The following is a 20,593-nucleotide window of genomic DNA, read 5'->3' as shown; positions in this document are numbered from 1 at the left end:
AGCCAGAGAGTCAAAAGCCTAATTATACTGCCAGGTTATTATGCTGATAAATAGTTTTCATTGGACATATACGTGCCTCATTTGAGCCAATAGTTGCTAAATATGAACTAATGATGGATGGGAGTGTCACGAGGTTTAGAACAGTGATCGATGACATGAAGACAGTGCTGCATTGTGGTATCACTGCCATTCTCTCCCTGGTCCTTTTGTACATAAAAGGTACAACTTGCTGATATTAGAAACTGTTACAAAGGAAGGCGTACATTTATACTGTGCCTTATCAGTCGCTCAGAAACGTCTCAAATGCTTCACCTGCAATGAGTTACATTGGAGGGCAATTGCTGTTACTATGTCGGTAAATCCTATTGTGAAGAATATAGAGAAATAATAAATTCCATTATAGACAAATTCACAGGTTAGAAACTGCTGTATTTTCATCACATTTGAGTCAGATCTCTTACAATGGAAATAACATTATAGAATTACATAGGATATACAGCACAGAATCAGGCCATTCGGCCCAACCAGTCCATGCCGGTGTTTATGCTCCACTCGAGCCTCCTCCCAATCCTTCCTCATCTAACTCTATCCTCTTCCCATCCTTCCTCATTTAACTCTATCAGCATAACCTTCCATTCCTTTCTCCCTCATATGCTTATCTAGCTTCCCCTTAAATGCATCTATACTATTCGCCTCAACCACTCCCTGTGGTAGCGAGTTCCACATACTCACCACCCTCTGGGTAAAGAAGTTTCTTCTGAATTCCTGATTGGATTTCTTGGTGACTATCTTATATTGATAGTCTCTAGTTTTGCTCTTCCCCACAAGTGGAAACACTCTCTCTGGGGGCGAAATTCGGTTACGCCCCGTTTTGGGGGCGGTAACCAAGTTATCGCCGGAGATTTAGCGCCCGGCGTGGAAGTAAATTCGGCTTACCGCCCCGGCGAGCACTCCACTCCACTCTTGGGGCAGTGTCGAGGGCGCAAAGCGTGGTAGCGCCGGAGCGCTACAAGGCCGCTCCGCCTAGCGCTGACGCGTTTCAGCGCCCTATCCCTTCTGTTAAAGGGGAGGGGGGATGCTGCGAGCCTTGCAGGGCCTCCAATGGCCCACACTAGCCCATCAGGGCGGCGTAGTGCCGTGGCTGCAGCCCAGCCCCGAGACGCGGGGCCGGGCTGCGCGATGGCGGCCAAGGGCTGCCACGGAGGGCTGACCCAGAGCTCGGCCAAAAAATATATAATGGCGGTGCGGGTCGCGGCCGCGCATCCCTTTAATTAGCGCACCGCGAGCGGTGGTCGGCCCCGCTCGTGGCCCACAAGGCTGGCACTAACACCGCCCGTGGCAGCCTCACAGGGCGCAGCCAAATTCCTGCCACGGGGCAGAAGGGGGTCGCGGCACATGGCAATGATGTCATCGCCGGCGGCACAGTGGCCCGGGGCGCTATTGACTAGTGCCTCAGTCGCGCCCCGCCGAATTTCACGGGAGGCGATAAGCCCTTTGCGCCCCGATAGCACCCCCGGAGACGCTAACGGCAGGCACAAAGGAGCCGAATTTTGCAGCATCTGTGTCTACTCTATCAAAACCTTTCATAAATTTGAAGACCTCTATTCGGTCACCCCTCAGCCTTCCCTTTTCAAGAGAAAAAGAGACTCAGCCTGTTCATCCTTTCCTGGTCGGTATAACCTCGCAGTTCTATTATCATCCTTGTAAATCTTTTTTGCACCCTCTCCATAGAGAGCCTCTTATAATATGGTGACCAGAACTGCACACAGTACTCCAAGTATGGTCTAACCAAGGTTTGATACAAGTTTAGCATAACTTCCCTACTTTTCAACTCTATCCCTCTAGAAATAAACCCCAGTGCTTGGTTTGCTTTTGTTATGGCTTTATTGACCTGTGTTGCAACTTTGTGATTTGTGTATTTGTACTCCCAAATCCCTTTGCTCCTCTACCCCATTTAGATTCTTATTTTCTAAGTAATATGTGATCTCCTTATTTTTCTTTTCAAAATGTAATACCTCACCTAATCTATGTTGAAATTAATTTGACAATTATATGTCCATTTTGTAAGTTTATTAATGTTGTCTTGTAATTTGTTGCAGTCCTCAGTGTTGACTATCTCTCCCAATTTGGTGTCATCCGCAAATTTAGAAATTGTGTTTTTGATTCCAAAGTCTTACCTGACCAAGTTTTTGATACCAATGATATTACATAGTCTGTGGAGTGTTTTTACACAATCTTTAACCAACAACTTCTAATAATAGATTACAACTACCTTGAATATACTTTTACCTGTGACGTGGTGTTTTGTGCTTAACAAATCTACTGTTACTATTATTGAGAACGAGACTGATCACTGAAGCGATAAATATAAACAAAATATCTATTGAATATAAAGAATAATCGGACATGCCCAATGGCTAGTTTTGTAACTGTACTGCCTAGTGTGGAACTGAACCAGACAGATCAGAAAGGTGTCGGGTTTGTGGTGGATTGGCCAATTTTAGGTGAAGTGGCAGTAGATGAGCTAATTGGCCAAGGTACTTTTTGAGCTTGGTGGGAGAAAATCAATCAGGGTTCCCACCGCTGGTCACTATTCAGTGCCTCCTGCTGCAAGGTGCATGCATGTGGACATGCGGTGAGCTGAAGATTGGGCTCAGCTTTGAAATTAACAAGGAGGAAAAAAAACTTGCATTTATGGAGCACATTTCATGTCCTTGGAGAAATACCAAATTGCTTCAGTCACTTGATTTGTGAGCAATTATAGATGCCAATTTACACACAGCAAGGCCCCACAAACAGCAATGAGCTAAATTAACAATGAATCTGTTTTGGCTGTTGTTGATTGAGGAATAAGTGTTGGCTGGGACACTGGGAGAAATTCCCTGCACTTCTTTGAATAGTACCATGGGATCATCTGCCTGAGTAGACTTACTTGGTTTACTAGCTCATCTAAAAAACGGTACTTCTGCCAAGGCAACATTCTCTCAGGACTGCACTCAAGTATCAGCCTAGATTATGAACTCGAGTATCTGGAGTGCAGCCTGAACCCACGACATTCTGACTTAGCCGAGTGTGCTACGACTGAGCCAGTCAGACACTTTGATACGATCTGAGAAATAGGTTGCTATCTTGGCTTACACCGCAGAATGGCCACTTGGGTGAGATTCCAGAGAGTGCTGACACTAACAACATTATAACCCAGAGAGAGTGTGTGTGTGTGTGTGTGTGTGGAGGAAGGAAACAAACTGGAGGAGAAAAGGAGGTTTGTCTGGAGTGAGGTTGGGCTGGTTGTTCACTCTTACTGAGATTTGTAAATTGCACTAGTTTTACTTGCATGGTTATAGAAACATATAGAAACATAGAAGATAGGAGCAGGAGTAGGCCATTCGGCCCCTCGAGCCTGTTCCACCATTTAATGAGATCATGGCTGATCATCCAAATTCAGTACCCTGTCCCTGCCTTCTCCCCATATCCCTTGATCCCTTTAGCCTTAAGAAATATATCTAACTCCTTCTTGAATATATTTAATGAATTGGCCTCAACTGCCTTCTGTGGTAGAGAATTCCACAGGTTCACCACTCTCTGAGTGAAGAAATTCCTCCTCATCTCAGTCCTAAATGGCTTACCCCTTATAGTGTCATTACAGCCACAAGATTGAGTTAATACTTTGTGTAACACTGCCAGCCTTCTGTTCTTGTAGATTTATTGCACAAGTGAGTCACTTGTGAAATATAATTCATACCAAACCCTTGGCCAGGCAGTGTTCTCCATTTCATGTGACTCAACAGAAATCTGATGAAAATACAGCAGGACCTATGTCTGTGACTGGCAGTGTGACTGCAGTTTGTATCACGTGGATGTTCTGTTTATATTGTGAGTTTAACTTATCTTGTGAGTTAAGTTTGTGTCATAACAGGTATTACTTTAAATGTAGGAAGAACAAGAGTAAAACTGGCTCAGTTTACCTATTGTGTGTGTTCTAGTTTTGGGGCATTTAATTTTGTGTGTGATGGAAGTAACTCATTTTCACTAATTGCCAACTCAAAAGAAAGGTCAGTGTTTGGGGTGTTATTGGCTGCAAGCAACCACCAAGGTTGAAGCTGAGGCCAAGCCCAAGCTTACAGTGTGGCTTCCTGTGGTGTGGGGCAGCAGTTGAAGGCTGTAAGCAGGCAGCAGGGAGGCTACGTTTGGGTTGGGAGCAGGAAGTGTGAAAACTTTTTACAGTAAAAGAGGAGGTTAGCATGCCGGACATCACAAGGAAACTAATACTAAATCAAGGATGTGGACTCGCCAAAATTAACGTAAGCAAAATAACAGTAATGAAGAAAATAATGGAACTAAAGAGTGACAAATCCCCAGGACCAGATGGTTTCCATTCCAGGGTTTTAAAGGAAGCAGGTGAGAACATTGCAGATGCCCTAACTATAATCATCCAAAATTCTTTCAATTCAGGAACCATTCCTTTAGATTGGAAAATTGCATCTGTCACTCCGCTATTTAAGAAAGGTGAGAGAGGGAAACCAGGGACTACTTGACCAGTTTGCCTAACATCTGTTATCGGGAAATTACTACAGTCTATAATTAAGGATAGAGTGATTGAATACCTCAAATTTTCAGCTGATCAGAGAGAACCAGCAAGTATTTGTAAAGGGTAGGTCATGCCTAACGAACCTGATTGAATTTTTTGAAGAGGTGACTGAAGTAGTGGACAGAGGAATCTCTATGGATGTTATTTATATGGACTTCCAGAAGGCATTTAATAAAGTCCCTCATAGGAGACTGTTGGCTAAAGTTGAAGCTCATGGAATTGAAGGCAAATTATTGACCTGGTTAGGAAATTGGCTGAGCGGCAGGAGACAGAGAGTAGGGATAATGGGCAGGTACTCTAATTGGCAGAATGTGACTAGTGGTGTCCCAGAGGGACTTGTGTTGGAGCCTCAACTATTCACTGTATTTATTAATGATGATGGGATAGAGAGCTACATATCCAAGTTTACCAATGACACAAAGAGAGGCGGCATTGTAAGCAGTGTAGATGGAAGCATAAAATTACAAAGAGATGTTAATAGATTAAGTGAATGGGTAAAACTGTGGCAAATGGATTTCTATGTAGGCAAGTGTGAGGTCATCCACTTTGGGCCTAAAAAGAATAGATCAGAGTACTTTCTAAATGGTGAAAAGCTAGAAACCGTGGCGGTCCAAAGAGACTTGGGAGTCCATGTACATCGATCATTAAAATGTGATGGACAGGTACAGAAAATAATCAAAAAGGCTAATGGAATGCTGACCTTTATATCTAGAGGGTTAGGGGGTAGAAGTTATGTTACAGCTGTACAAAGCCCTGGTTAGACCACACCTGGAGTATTCAGTTCTAGGCACCACAGCTTAGGAAGGATATATTGGCCTTGGAGTGAGTGCAGTGTCGATTTACCAGAATGAGACTTGGACTCCAAGGGTTAAATTACGAGGAGAGATTACACAATCTAGGGTTGTTTCTCTGGAATTTAAGCAGTTAAGGAATGATTTGATAGAAGATTTCAAGATATTAAGGGGAACTGATAGGGTAGATAGAGAGAAAGGCCTAGAAATTAGGTTTGCCTCCGCCAGGGCTTTTGCGCCCGCGATAATTGCCGCTGCACCCGCCAAAAATTCAGCTGCCCCGCGCCCAGACGGCTGCGGGCGCTAATGGAGGGTTTCAGCGCCTCGCTATGGGCGCTGAATGCAGGTTTGCGGCGCTAATCCCCCGCTGCGGCACCCGATGCGGTGCGGCAGGCTGGGGTACTGCAGGCCTCCTCCTTCTGTTAAGGAGGAGCTGCCTGCAGCCGACCGCTGACCGGTCGATTCGCCCGACAAATGAGCCCGGCACCTCGGAGAAGTGCCGGGCTCGCGGGCCACACACATCAGTGCCGCGGGGGGGGGGTTGGAGGGGTCCGGGGAGGGAGGTGCGGGCAGGCGGCCGCCGGGAAAGCGGCCGGCCGCCGCTCCACCTTAATGCGCCGGCGCTACGTGCTGCAACATCCCGTTGAACAATCGTTGGTTGCGGCTGCCACGGGCGAGGCGGCCGCAACTGAATTTGGGCGTCCGGCCGCGTTACCACGGCAACCAGGACGCTGCGCACACCGATGACGTCATCGGTGCCAGCGCAGCGCTACCGGCTAACGCCGATGGTAGGGCCCAACGCAATTTCGATCGCGGCTATAATTCCGGCGCAAGGCCCTCTAACGCCTCTAATTGGGCGCTAACCCCACTGAATTTCTAGGCCAAACTATTTTAGCTAGTTCGGGAGCCTTGGTCTATGGGACATAGCCTAAAAATTAGAGCCAGTCCTTTCAGGAGTGAAGCTAAAAAAACACTACTACACGCAAAGGGTGGTAGAAGTTTGGAACTTTCTTCTGCAATTGGCAGTTGATGCTAGGTCAATTATTAATTTTAAATCTGAGATTGATAGATTTTTGTTAACCAACTGTATTAAGGGATATGGGGCAATGACGGGTATGTGGAGTTAGGTCACATGATCTCATTGAATGGCGGAACAGGCTCGAGGGGCTAAATGGGCCTACTCCTGTTCCTATTTTCCAATCTCACGACAGAGTAAGGCCAGCAATGGAGAGGCTGGTTTGGGATCAAACATGGCTACTTTGTTCAGGCTCTCATCTGATTGATCCCTGCTAACCATCTGACTAAAACCACATCCTTCCCACAGAGCACTGGGATTACAGGGCAGACGTTTACAAAAAAAAATAAAGTAGATTGATAAATAAACTGATTTTGACTGATATGGGGCCACTCTGGTTCTCAGAGTCCAGTACAACCAGGGTGTAAGAAACAACTCCTTTGAAGTTGTATTTTACCTCATCGCCAAGGAAGAACCTTTGAAACCAAGAAAATAATTCCCCTATAGGAAATGTAATATTTAGTTGCATACCTACAATGGCCAACCTCCGACGTAAGCTTAATAAACAAGAACAAGAACCGCAAGCAGACGATCTTGGAACTTCCCAACAACATCTGTAAAAGAGAGTTTAACATTAGCAGGTGTAACCCTCTGTTGGAACTGAATCCTAAAGATAAGCGAGCCTTTTAGGGATTGGTTGGGGGGGTGGGGGTGGGGGGAAGAGGAGGAAGATATCCCAATCAAAGAGAGGAAGTTAATGGGTTGAATGATCTGCAAACTGTTTAATAGAAAAGTAGGACACTGGTGGATGATAAAAAAGATTATCTCAGTGTGGTATTGAAAAGATATTAAAACAACAACAAAAAGGCAAGAAAAGGGGGGGAAGTCAAGGGGTGGAAACCCTGAAGGTGCATAATGTCTGAAATCAAAATATAAAATGTTGGAAATACATAGCAAGTCTGCCAGTCCTGAAAAGGGGGGGGGGGGGGGAACCTGGCCTATGTCCTTAGCGCAAACCTTGCTCTCACCTCCACACTCAGAACTCCATTCTGATTAAAGGTTACATTTGAAACTTCAACCCTTCTTCCCTTTCCCCCAAATATGGACAACACATCCCACATCCTCAACAACCCCTGCTGTAAAGAAAATGGGGGATGTAGCTAAGGTCTGAAGCTACATCCATAAGCTAGGACCATAGGGCTGCAGAGTGCCTAGGGGAAAGATGGCATACTCTTTGTGAAGCTTGCATTGAGTTGGCTTCGAAGCGTGCAGGAGGCCAAAGATGGAGAGGTTGGAATGGGAATGGGAGGGGGAGTGAAAGGGTGAGCCACAGGTACAGAACAGTGTTCAGCAAAGTGATCATCCAATCTACATTTAGTCTCCCCATGAGCAGCGAGAGCTTTTTAATAAAAAACTTATTGTGCTGTGCAAGATCAGCAGTCATGAAGGTGTGATCACTGATTAAATCATCACTGCACTGACTGTTTATACACAAGGCCTTGTGTAACACTTTACCTTTCTACCCTGCTCCAGTAACTGATGTGGCTGCTTTGAAGCTCAGGTTCACTGTGAATATTCAGGAATCCAGTTTACCCACCTATTCAGAGGCTGATTTATTTGGTACTTGCCTTTCAAAATGACACATTGGCTGTGATAGAATGTTTTTCCTGGAGCCTTGACTAAAGTACTTTCCACAAAACACCAGAGGTGGAGTCAAAATTAATCAACGTTGGAGAAATTGTCGCTCATTGATTTATCACAGTTTAGTTGTAACTTAAAATCCCACACTGTTTCCAACATTTATCACATCTCTATTTCATTCTGATTGTAGCTGGCAGCACCCTAAGCATCAGTAGCCAGAGAAAACAAAATCCTAGCAGCAAACGCAGTTTCAGCTCTCTAGGGATTGTCTTAATGAATGTTCTTATGTATGAGGTTAGTTGTAGAGTGCATTGATTTACTACTCTCCTCTCAGAAGCTCAAATCTTTGTATCCTGAAAGCAAACACTTGGGGCTACCTTTTTGTTAAAAAAAAAAGTTTCCCTACACTTGTCTCTTTATACCCTCTGACATGAGTCATTCCGCACTACAGTGCTTCCTTTAGTTGGGGGGATGGTTCATGTGGGCGGTGTATTATGCCATGTCTGTACCAATGCCACCACATGATTGGCTAACAGTGGGCACACTTGCAGTGGATTAGTTAAGTCAGTGTTATCCTTGCCCTCCCACACCAACAGAGAACTTGCTCCCAGAAGGATGGGGAACGCTCTGTGGTGACTATGACTCAAACCGGCAGCCATTTTTTATTAAGGCGCCAAGGGCTTGGTGAAGGGACAAGATTACATTGTGCAAAATACCATCAAGGCACTCTACTACTGCCTTTGCAATCAGTTTGCCATCTCCATTCTCGTTTAATTTTTTAAAAGACTCCACTTGGTTCACTTTTCCATTGCAGAATCATGAAAGTATTCCACATAGTGCAACAAATATCCCTTGTTACTGCTGGGACCTTTGCTACTAGAAATTGATGGAAAAAAATGAAGTCCCTCTTCTCTTTCCTTCTCTTCCTCACTCCCCCAAGCTCATTTGAGGGAAGACACCCAGCCTCCGGTAACACAACAGACAGTAGTTGTCATGAATGACTTGTGGAAATAAGCGGTGGGCAGTATAGAATCATAGAATGTATACTTGAATTATAAATTGGGCTAGGAATGGAGTTTAGTGTAACAGTAGGTTCGCCAGGAGAAATCTTTCTATTAAATTACAACAGTGACTACACTTCAAAATTGGCTGTAAAGCACTTTGGGATGTCCTGAGATCGTGAAAGGCGCTATATAAATGCAAGTTCTTTCTTCGATTAAAAAGAAATAAAATCCAGTCAGCACTTTTAATCACGAATATTCTTTTCCTGTTGACTAGGCTTTCCCCTCGCCTGGAAATTTCTGATTCTTTCACGGCTTTTCTGTGCCCACATGAAAGACTAAATGCACCACCGTATGGGAAGAAAATAATGGTTTGTTTTTTGATAAATTGAATCATTGAATACAGTAGTACAGCACAGAAGGAGGCCATGCGGCCCAACGAGTCCATGCCGGCTCTTTCGAAGAGAAATGCAGATAGTCCCACTCCCCCGTTATTTCTCCATGTCCCTGCAATTTTTTCTCCTTCAAGTATTGACCAATTCACCTTTTGAAGGCTACAATTGAATCTATATCCACCACCCTATCAGGCAGTGAATTCCAAATCCTAACCACTCGCTGCGTAAAAAGGGTTTACCTCGTGTCACTTCTCATTCTTTTGTCAATCACCTTAAATCTGTGTCCTCTGGTTATCGAACCTTCAGCCATTGGAAACAGTTCCTCTTTATTTACTCTATCAAATCCTTCATGATTTAAAATACCTCTATCTAATCTCCTCTTCACCTTCTCTGCTCCTAAGGAGAACAACCCCAGCTTCTCCAGTCTATCCACATAACTGTAATCCCTTATCCCTGGAACCATTCTAGTAAATCTCTTCTGTACCCTCTCCAAAGCCTTCATGTCCTTCCTAAAGTGTGGTGCCCAGAATTGGACACAGTATGCCAGCTGGGGCCGAACTAGTGTTTTTTATATTGGTTTAGCATAACTTCCTAACTTTTGTACTATATGGGCAGGATTTTCATTGGGCCGTGGAGGCGGGATTGGAGGCGTGTGGGGGGTTAAAATTGCGAAATCGGGGGGGCACGAACCCATCCCGCCCCAACCCGCCTCCATGCCAGTTTCAAAGGAGGCGGATACCTGACCTGTGCTGGGAGCCGCCTCCCCGAGGCGAGAAGGGGATTAGTGCCAATTAACTGCCTGTTAACAGGTAGTTAACAGGCAGTTTTTAGCCTAATCCTTATTTTTATCCCGGACGTGTGGGATTCCCGATGGCTCCAAACCACGCCAAGTTAGCGAGGCGGACCGTCGGGCTGAAGGGCTTGGAGGGTTCCAGATGTCCATTGTTCAGGTGAGTGATGGGTGCATGAGTGCAGCGGTAAGTGTGTTTGGTGTCTGTAAAGTGTTTAAATAAGTTTTACTTAGCTTTACAGCCTTCCTTCCTTCAGGTCTCGGGAGTCCCTCATCTCACCAGCACAGAAAGCAGAATGGCCACGAGCTGTCAAAAGCTGCAGCCTCTGCTTTCTGTTCTGGAGAGATCTCTAAATCAGCCTGAGAGGAAGGAATTAACTTAGAGTACAGATTGTCAGTGTTTGACAGCTTCAAACAGCTGTCAAACGCTGATATTTCATCTGTCAAAAGCTCTTGACAGGTGAAATGTCAATCTGTGACGTCACCTGTTGTTGGGTGGCCCTTAATTGGCCTGCTGGGCGGGCTCAACAAGGTCAATCAAGTGAAAATCGCGTGGTTTGGCCACAACTCGATGGAGGCGGGACTACAACCCCAAAAGTTGTAGTCCCGCCTCTTACACGCCTCCAGTATCAAAATCCAGCCCTTTGACTCTATTTATAAACCCCATATGCTTTATTAACTGCTTTGTTAACCTTCCCTGTCACCTTCAAAGAGAGACCGCAGGTCTCTCTGTTCTTACACCCCCTATAAAATTGTACCATTTAGTTTGTATTGTATCTCCTCATTCTTCCTATCAAAATGTATCACCTCCCACTTTTCGGCGTTGAATTTCATCTGCCATGTGACTGCCCATTCCACCAGCCTGTCTATGCCCTCTTGAAGTCTATTAGTATTTTCCTCACTGTTTACTACACTTTCAAGTTTTGTGTCATCTGCAAATTTAGAAATTGTACTACAGAAAAATAAAGAACTTGCATTTATATAGCATGTTTTACTTTCTCAGGACATCCCATTCTTCAGAGCCAATGAATTACTTTTGAAGTGTTTTCGCTGTGGTTTTAGCAAACACAGCAGCCAGTTGGCACACTGCAAGGTCCGACAAATAGCGATAAGACGAATGACCCATTAATCTATTTGGGTGCATTTGGTTGGGGGAAGAATGCTGGCCAGGACATCAGGAGAAGTCCCTACTCTTCTTTTGAAAAAGTGCCATCAGATCTTTTATGTTCTCCTGCACATACCAAATGGAGCCTCAGTTTAACATCTCATCTGAAAGATGGCACTTTCAACAATGCAGCACTCCTTCAGTACTGCATTGCAATGCCAGCCTAGATTTGAGTGGGACTTAATGGAACCAGAGTGGCCACAGTAGTGATGGGTCCAAGCACCCAGCACATTACTCCTGTTTTACACAGGAATAGCACTGGAAATCCTCCAGTGGATATGTAAAAGTACTGACCCGTGAAATTCTGGAGGATTCAGCTCAGTAGACCACCGGGGCTTGCAACTTCAGGCTCATTGGCGCAAATAAGCATGGAATTTCAGGGCCTTCGTTTTTTCAGGTACGAAAAAGGAGCAAAATCAGGCGAAGACCGCAATAAGATTAAGGCCGGTCATTATTATGCTGATCACCCAGTTTGTTTCCTCTCTATTTATGTTGTGTCTGATTTAAAGACTTACTCATGCGCTATGCAGCACTCAACATATTAATAATCATCATCAAGTGCCAACCAGGCGGTGCCTAAGAATGGCTTAATTATTCCTCACTCCCACCATTTGAGATAGGAAGATTCAAGAACTTGTCAAGAAGAGGCTGATGGGCATAAATCCACATCCTCTTAGTCTGTGACATGGTGTGCACATGTAACAAAGTAGTACACCACCATGCTTCTCAAATTTGCAGTCATAATATTTCAGTGTATATCTGTGTATATTTCAAAATAAATGTTTATAGAGATTCCAATATCGCTTGTACAATGCTCCCTTCAGTAAGCAAGAATCCTAAACCTCATAAAACCATTAACTGTTGGAAAGCAATAGTGAGGTCATTCTGGTATGAAACTTTTAGTGTAAACCTGCCTAATACAGATACTGGCATGAATACTTTACTTCTAGCTCCTGTTTATAGCAGTATTCTGTAGTTCCAAATAGTATGTACGGTGGTGTGATTTGGAAACAGCCATGTCATCAGCTTTTTGAGTTGCTTTTTAGCGTTTTAAAATGGGCAATTTGCATCATGTTGTATTCAGACAGCCTGGCACAGAAATTCTAATTTGGGCCACTTATATGTAGCTTAGTCAGTGAAGAGATCCATCCTGCAGTGAAGTACAACTTGGTTATGTGACCCCAGTACCTGAGTGTGGAGAAAGTGATATCACAACTATTATGTAATACAGTACAAGCAGCACTTTATATTCACACAAATAAGGCATTTTTTTTTTGACTAACAATCGGTAATGATGCCTCCAGAGGATATGGCGGGGAACAAACCTGCACTTGTATGTAGGCCTTTTAAAACAAAGATACGTGTGACTGTAGTAAGGGTGAGTATTGGCGCTGAAATGAGAAGTTACAGAACGCTGTCTGCTGTAGAGTGCTAATATTTGCAGAAATCAAAGTTGAGACGTTGCCAACAACCCACTGAAGTACTTATTTGATACGGAGCCTGGTTTGCAGCCGCATCCTGCAGCGCAGTATTTAAACACCGGAGGTATTTCACACCACAGCGGAACAGACTTTTCATTCCTTAGATTCTTGTTATGAAATGGCACACCCCGTTGGTGCGGTCAATTGAAGATTTAATGTCAGATCCTTGTATTTGATCTAAAGCCGGGCCAGGAATCTAAACATTTTTCCCCCATTGTTTACCCAACATTGAAAAAGTAGCAGTCTGACCAGTTTATTTTTCTTCCTGCAGTTAAACGGCAAAAAAATTTCATTCCATCTCAATGCAATGTACACATCGTGCTGCTTCCAACTAGAAAAACAAAAGGAGCTTTAACGTGCTTTTAATTATCTGCTGATCCCAGTTTCGCTTTATAAGCTGTGCAGTGTAGAGCAAGCTTGCTCGCTATTGCTTGAGAAGTTTCATAGCTATTTTGATGTGATTTTCACAATGTCTTCTCCCCTCTTCTGCTGCCTCCTTAACAAGGAAGGAGATGCTCATGGCGGGGTGAGGTTACTTTCTCTACAGAATGGTCCACATCTGTATTATTGAGATAGTTTGAAGATATCGCCCAACTCTTGGGAGATTGGTGTATTTTGCCTGTCGCAGCGACCCACCAATTCAAGTCTCCACCAGCTTCCAGAGCGACTGCACTGATGTATACAGTGTAACTCGTCCAGTCTTGGGTGGCTTCATTGACCTTGTTTTGGAGCCGTTACTTTGGACAAGACTGGAGACTGATCTGGAAGCAGGAGAAGCTAGTGCCTGCTGCAGGTATGGGCTTCGCCCAGCTTGCACAAGTCCAGGCCACTCTTCAGCCAGGTTAAAAAGTCAGCTCCCATACCAATTAACGGAGTTGCACTTTTCCTATGAGGTATGAGCCAGATCGCCACCCTTCCAGCACTGCAGCCAATAAGAATCTTGTCATTTCCAGCACTAATCGTCCTTATGGTCTCTGAGTGAGTTTGTCAATTTGTGGTCCATTGTGGGCAGTCTTGTAATGTGGACCACTAGGAAACTGGGTTGAGACTATCCAAACTAATTTCACACAGGACTCTTGTGCCTTTAATGTGAGGAGACTTTCAGCCCATCAATAAGGACTGGATATGAATGCTATCTACCAGTCTCCTATGTTATTTTGGGCATGGAACTATAGTGAAACGTTCTTCCAAAATAGCAATGATAATATAATAATGTCATACAGAAGCTGGGTATCCTAGAATCACTAACGTTGGCCCATCACTGGGAGTATACATACTCTTCTTCGGCCATAGAAAGTGAGACGTGCAACCAAGTCTATTGACTATGTAGATTAGTGTTTGTTGTTGGAGTTGACCACGCTAGATTACTGGGTGAAGAGTGACAGTTTAGTGGGAACAAAATCCTTTCCTGTTGATTTCCCTTCCCCGCCAAGAAATGGCCTTGGCATTCTGCAAATATGGTTTTCCGAGCCGAGTTGTTTTGGCTATGGCACATCAACAAAGCACATGGAAAATCTCTCATTCGGACAGTGGCCAAGTTTATCTCTGCTCTGACTGCAATCACATTAGTTGGCTGGCGAGACACACTTAACCAGTTTGATAGAACTGGGCATGGGAAAACAGGGCGCATGAGAATTTGGAGCTGGAACAAAATTCTAGTCTTGCTTGTTTTAACATAGTAATTGGTAAAAGTGAATTATTAATCTAGTCATCAATGTAGGGCTTTCATTGAGCAGCAAGATGGGACAGACTTGTTAGTTTTTGTTGGCTGAAGCTGAGATCTGACCTTTGTGGCCTGAAGTATGTGAGGTATTTGCACTTTTATTACTGAAGAGCCTGTGAAGGAAAGTATGTTTATCATTTTTTATGTTGACAGACTGGCTCTCAAATACTTGTGGTATGATCATAAAAATCACGCACATTGATTGAGCTAGCACCCTGAATGTGTTAGCATTTCAGTTTGACTGAGTACTGAATTGAGGAGCGCCATGTAGGATATTTTGGAGGTTTTTTTTCTTTCATTAATTTTCTCTGCCAATCTCATCCCTTCTCCTCCCCCAAGATGGTTAACTCCTTGCTGAAGTATAGTTCCCTGAGTGGCAGCAACCAAATCACCATTATTCACATACGAGTCTGAACGATAATTTTAAATTGATGACCACCTCGTTGCTAAATCGCCAACCAGAAGAAATAGGCTTTCACTCGTCACCCTGTCAAAGCACTTCATAATTTAAAAACCTCTATTAAATCTCCTCTGAGCCTTCTTAAGTATATCTTAATAACTACAGTTTCCTATCCCCGGCATAATCCTGGTGAATCAACACTGTGAGATCTTCATGGCTCTAATGTCCTTTTTTATAATTGATTGCACCAGAACTACACAGTGTACTATAACCGCAACATTTCCCAAGTTTTGTGCAAATTTATCATGACGTCTTTTCTCTCTGTGCCCCTATTTTTTTCTTATTGCTATTGGCTTTCTTTTCATCTCTTTTGCTAACTGCAGTCGCACTTTTAGAGTATCATGTAATTGAGTCCCTTAGTCTTGTTGCTTATCCATTGAGTGTATGCTCGCATTCCTGTTTTTACTCCCAAAATGTATTACCTTACACATATCCACATTAAATTGCATCTGGCATTTATCTATCCATTCCACTAAACTGTCTTAAGTCTTTCTCAAGTCTTTTATAGTTTCCGTTGGTTGTCAACCCCCCTTTTGTCTTGAAATCACCAAATTTCGCGATTGTGCTCGCTCTGCCGAAGTCCAAATCATCTATATGTACCAAGAACAAAAGTGAGCAGCCCAACTCTCCTCCGATCTTTTTCAGTAGTAAACTACTCATATTAGCCAATTCATTACTCAATCAAATATAAAATAACAAGCACAATTGTGAGAGGCTGATATCGCTGCATATATCGGTGGCAGGTATCTTGCAAGGTGACAGAGTCCCTTGCAGAAAGAGTTACCTTATCTAAATTGGGTTCATCAGTCAAAAATATTTTTCACATGAAAAATCTCAAAACTGCTTCACGCAATGATTTTTTTTTTTTGAAGTGCAGAGACCTATTTCGAAATATTTCATTAAAGCAGTTGACGTATCACACACTGATTCCCTCTTTTTTTTATTGAGGGATTGGAGATGATGTAAATCCATATTCTCTCCTCCCACATTGCCCTGCTAAATGATGGGCCAGTAGGAGGGATTACTCCTAGTGCTAAATGGGGGGCCAGTAGGAGGGATTACTCCTAGTGCTAAATGGGGGGCCAGTAGGAGGGATTACTCCTAGTGTTAAATGGGGGGCCAGTAGGAGGGATTACTCCTAGTGTTAAATGGGGGGCCAGTAGGAGGGATTACTCCTAGTGTTAAATGGGGGGCCAGTAGGAGGGATTACTCCTAGTGTTAAATGGGGGGCCAGTAGGAGGGATTACTCCTAGTGTTAAATGGGGGGCCAGTAGGAGGGATTACTCCTTCCTGCTGGAGTGGAAGTAGCACATCACTTACAAAGTAAAAATGGATGATACTAATTCTTCTAATCTGCCAAATTATCTATTCCATATTGTTGCTTTCCCTGTAGCCCAAGCTGTTTAGGCAGCTGCTAACTGTGATTTGCACTGCTGCGTGATATGCCATTAACCAACCAAAGGGGCACTTTATTGAGAGCGAAAGTAAAGGCCTTTGTAACATAAGGGTAATTTGCATATTTTGTCTTCAGAGTCAGAAAGCTGACAAATTGATTCTATGGGGATATTAAATGTGCATTATATGTATTCAGATGAACTCTTTTGGGATACTAAATACGCATTACATGTCGTTTTGAAACCCTTGAGGCCTAATTAAAGGGAGCATGCAGTGCATTACTTCATAATTGTAGAATAACTGGTTTTAAAAATTTGTCACTCTAGCTTGCGGGTGGCATAAATGGCAAATAAGATAGCTTTAGTATTGTATTTAACAGGTCTGTCACTATCAATCGCCTTCCGACTTGTCTTTCGTCAGTTGAGAAAACAAGTGTAATTGGAACATTACCAGACAGTGCCAAGTGCAAAGCTGGCACTACTTAGCACTGACACTGCTCATACATGGCACAGGCTTAGGGAAAATCAGCTGTCAACAATCTTATACAGTTGAAGAACATACTGATTCTTTCTTTTCTGGAGAATGCGCTCTGCAATCCTGGAGCAATTAGGATCCTCCCTAATGTCCAGCTTTGGGCTGGCAGTCTACATTTTTGAACAAAGAAATTTGTGCATGAATTCTAAGAGTGTGAACTTAACACCATGGGCTAAAAATTGAGTAGCGCCCCATTTGGGGTGCTACTTTTAGCGCCCCGGAAAAATTAGCGCCCCCACGATGGAAATTGAGTGGTTGAGCCCCAAGAGGGAAGCGGGGCGCTACTGGAAGCGCACCGCATCCATCTTGGGGCGCTGCGGGTGAATATCGGGGCATTACGTGCCGCAGCACCACGGTATTGCAGGCCTTCCTCCCCTTCTTAAAGTGGAGGGGCCTTGCGCAGCGCAACCCGGGGCCCAGCTGGGCCCCCGGGGATTGGGAGTGCTGGCAAAAGAGAAGTGCCGTGCTCTTGGAGCGCAGCCGGCACACCGCGGGAGGGGGAGGGGTGGTTCAGGAGGCCGGGGGCGGGAGCGCAGGCAGGTGCTGGCAGAAGGCCAGCAACAAAAATGGCCACCCCGCACCTCACCTTTAAATAGCGCCCTCCCGGCCGCAGGTAGGCCCCCCTGACCCCGTCGGACATAGCGTCCGGCGGTAAGTCAGGGGGTGCTCCCGAAGATCGCGGCCAGGGCGCTGCGCACAGCGATGATGCCATTGCCGGTGGTGCAGCGCCACGCGCTACCGGTTGGCACCGCCGTTAACCTCCCGCTGAATTTTGCAGGAGGTGTGGGCGGTGCCGCGTCCGGGCGATGGTTGCTTTGCGACCCGGGAGGTGCAAAGCAACCCAATTTGTCCCTCCAAATATTTAAAACAGAAGCTCATTTTTCTGAATGCAGTGATTTCAGAATTAATTGTTAAAGTTAGAAAGATCTTCTTTAGAATCTGGAGACCAAACATCAGAACTCAAGCTCTGATTGTCCAGCTCTTGGAGGTTTGGTCAACTGAGGTTTTGTTTTGTGCAGTTGAGGAATATTTAGGGCTAATAAGAAATGTCATTATATTTTTGGAAAAAGAGAGCACCTGAGAGAATCTTACTGAGATCTGTATTCATTCCACATGGTAACTATATGACTATGTCCTCTGTTAATAAGTTCCATTAATCGGATGCAGAGCTGAGACCAGCTCACGAGATTTCCTGGAATTTGAGGGTGTGTAAAGTAAATACATTACTCCTGTGGGAGGTTTGCATGTGTCAGACCCCACTGAAATCTTTAAAGGTCTCAGAAAATGGCAAAGATCTGCCATTTTCTCATTTGTATCTTGGAATGGCAATCTTCAGAAAGTGGTGAAATATGTTTACAAATATAGCAAGCCCGGATGAATGTTTCCTATCTTTTGGTGTCTGTAGGCATAGCTTTATTACTTCTTGCTTTTGTTTCCCCTCTGTTTATATTTCCCCTCCTTTTTCCACTTTTATCCCCTCCCTCCTCTGCTAAAGGCACCTGCCCCTTGCTGGATATGATTCCACAGATCGTAAATACAGACCGGGCGGGAATCAAACCTGGTCTGTACAGCTTAACTACTCACTGCTTAAACCCACTGAGCCATTCGAGGGAGCCCCATTTAATATTTTTCAAGCCTTCTCCTAAAATAATGAACATTTGTTTCAAAAACCACAAAGCAGGTTGTATTAATATTTTAAATCTAGCATATACCTCAGATTTACAAATCAGATGGCAGAGGGGAAACTTACCGGATACGCATTGTTGGCTTGCAAACTAGAAATTCCTTATATAAAGCTTTCTATTATCATGATATTAATACTGTTCATCATTATATTAATATTCCTGGTATCCAAAGTTAATTCATGTGAAAATAGGACTTTCCTGAGATCCCTAGAACGCGTGATTGTATTAATGTTACTTGAACAGCGTTTGGCTTTGGAACAGATGCATGTAGGTTCCTTTATTTTTTAATTATTATTTCTGATTTATTACACCACTGGAGATCTGTGGGAACAAAGAAATCTAGATAAAAGGAAACATCTTAATATCAGTAACTATAACTATAAGCAGTTTATATGTTTCAGACATTTTTTTAACCAAGAACAGACACACACTCTGGGACACACATGCACGCGCATATATACTCAGACACACACACACGCACAGACACACTCAGACACACAGTCATCAGTTTGTTTACTGAGATGAGTAATAGCAGGTAGATGAACATTAAAAATACTGTGCAGCAGAATTACTTATCAGTCAATATTTCACAGTGATACATCTTCTGGGAACACTGAGAAGTGAGGGTTCTTGGATTGTCCTGATTAAAAGATCTCCTATAATAAAAACAGAAAATGCTGGAAATACTCAGCAGGTCAGGCAGCATCTGTGGCGAGAGAAACAGAGTTAATGTTTCAGGTGGATGACCCTTCGTCAGAACTGGGAAAAGCTGGAGATGGAACAGGTTTTTAAGCAAGTGTAGGGGCCGGGAGAGGGGGGAGGGGAGGAAAGAACAAAAGGGAAGGTCTGTGATAGGATGGAAGGCAGGAGAGATTAAGAGACAAAAGGGATGATGGTGCAAGGCCAAAGGAGATGGTAATGGGACAAGTTAAGAAGCAAAAGATGGCTCTAGATGAAGTGTAAATGGCACTGGCAGAAAAGGATCTCCTAGTTGGTTCAAACATTAGCAGAGGCGTTGAAGCAAGTTATCCATCTGATCTCTCAATCGGGGAAAGGATGACCTACAGAGGAAGTAGGGAGAAAAAATTTGAAATAATGTACAAGTAAAATAAAAAAAATTAAATTCTTTTGTTGCTGTCGTTTCTGGGCTTTTATGCTAGAAAATGTCTTGGGGGCCAGAGCCACTGGCCACTCCTGGAGGCAGACTCCAAGGGCTAGATTTTCTGGGAGCCGTCAGGCGGCGTTTCAGGCGTGTGGGGGGGGGGGGGTGCGGGGAAATCCCGAATTTGGGGGTCCCGCCACCATCCCGCCCAAAACCCCGCCCCACGTAAGTTTCAGGGGCGGCGGGTACCCACCCCGCACTGGGACCCGTCGAAACCAGGCGGGAAGGGATTAGTGCCAATTAACTGCCTGTTAACAGGCAGTTTTTAGCCTAATCCCTATTTTGAGGGGTTTCGTGTGGGTTTCCCGATGGCTCCAAACCACGCCAGGTAGAGCAGGCGGGCCGTCAGGTTGAAGGAGTTGGAGGGGTTGCGATGTCGGCGCTCAGGTGAGTGATGGGCGCATGAGTGTAAAGGTAAGTGTGTTTGGTGTGTCTAAAGTGTGTAAAGAACTTTAACTTACCTGTACTTACCTTAACAGCCTTTCTTCCTGCAGGCGTCGGGAGCTGCATCACTCACCCGGAACTTAAAGCTGAATGGCTGCGATCTGTCAAAAGTGACAGCCTTCAGCTTTGAGTGCCGGTGACAGTTCTAATTGAGTCTGTGCAGAATGACTCATGTCAGAACTCAGTGTGTCAGTGTTTCACAGCTTCAAACAGCTGTGAGACACTGATATTTCATCTGTCAAGATCTCTTGACAGATGAAATTGCAGTCTGTAACGTCACCTGTTGCCGGGTGGCCCTTAATTGGCCTGCTGAGCCTGCTGGG

The 20,593-nt window shown here is 44.3% G+C and overlaps 1 protein-coding gene across 9 annotated transcripts in view; it reads left to right on the top strand.

The window, feature by feature from the left end:
- auts2a (activator of transcription and developmental regulator AUTS2 a) overlaps window positions 1-20,593 on the top strand; it is a 1,321,624-nt gene that overhangs the window by 1,234,352 nt on the left and 66,679 nt on the right. The window lies entirely within an intron of this gene.

The sequence above is a fragment of the Somniosus microcephalus genome, chromosome 22 (assembly GCF_052327205.1).
Source record: "Somniosus microcephalus isolate GS21.2 chromosome 22, FLI_Smic_1.0, whole genome shotgun sequence".
In the NCBI taxonomy this organism is placed as follows: domain Eukaryota; kingdom Metazoa; phylum Chordata; class Chondrichthyes; order Squaliformes; family Somniosidae; genus Somniosus; species Somniosus microcephalus.
The sequence above is the reverse complement of the archived record's forward strand: the minus strand, read 5'-3'. Positions and strand labels throughout refer to the sequence as shown.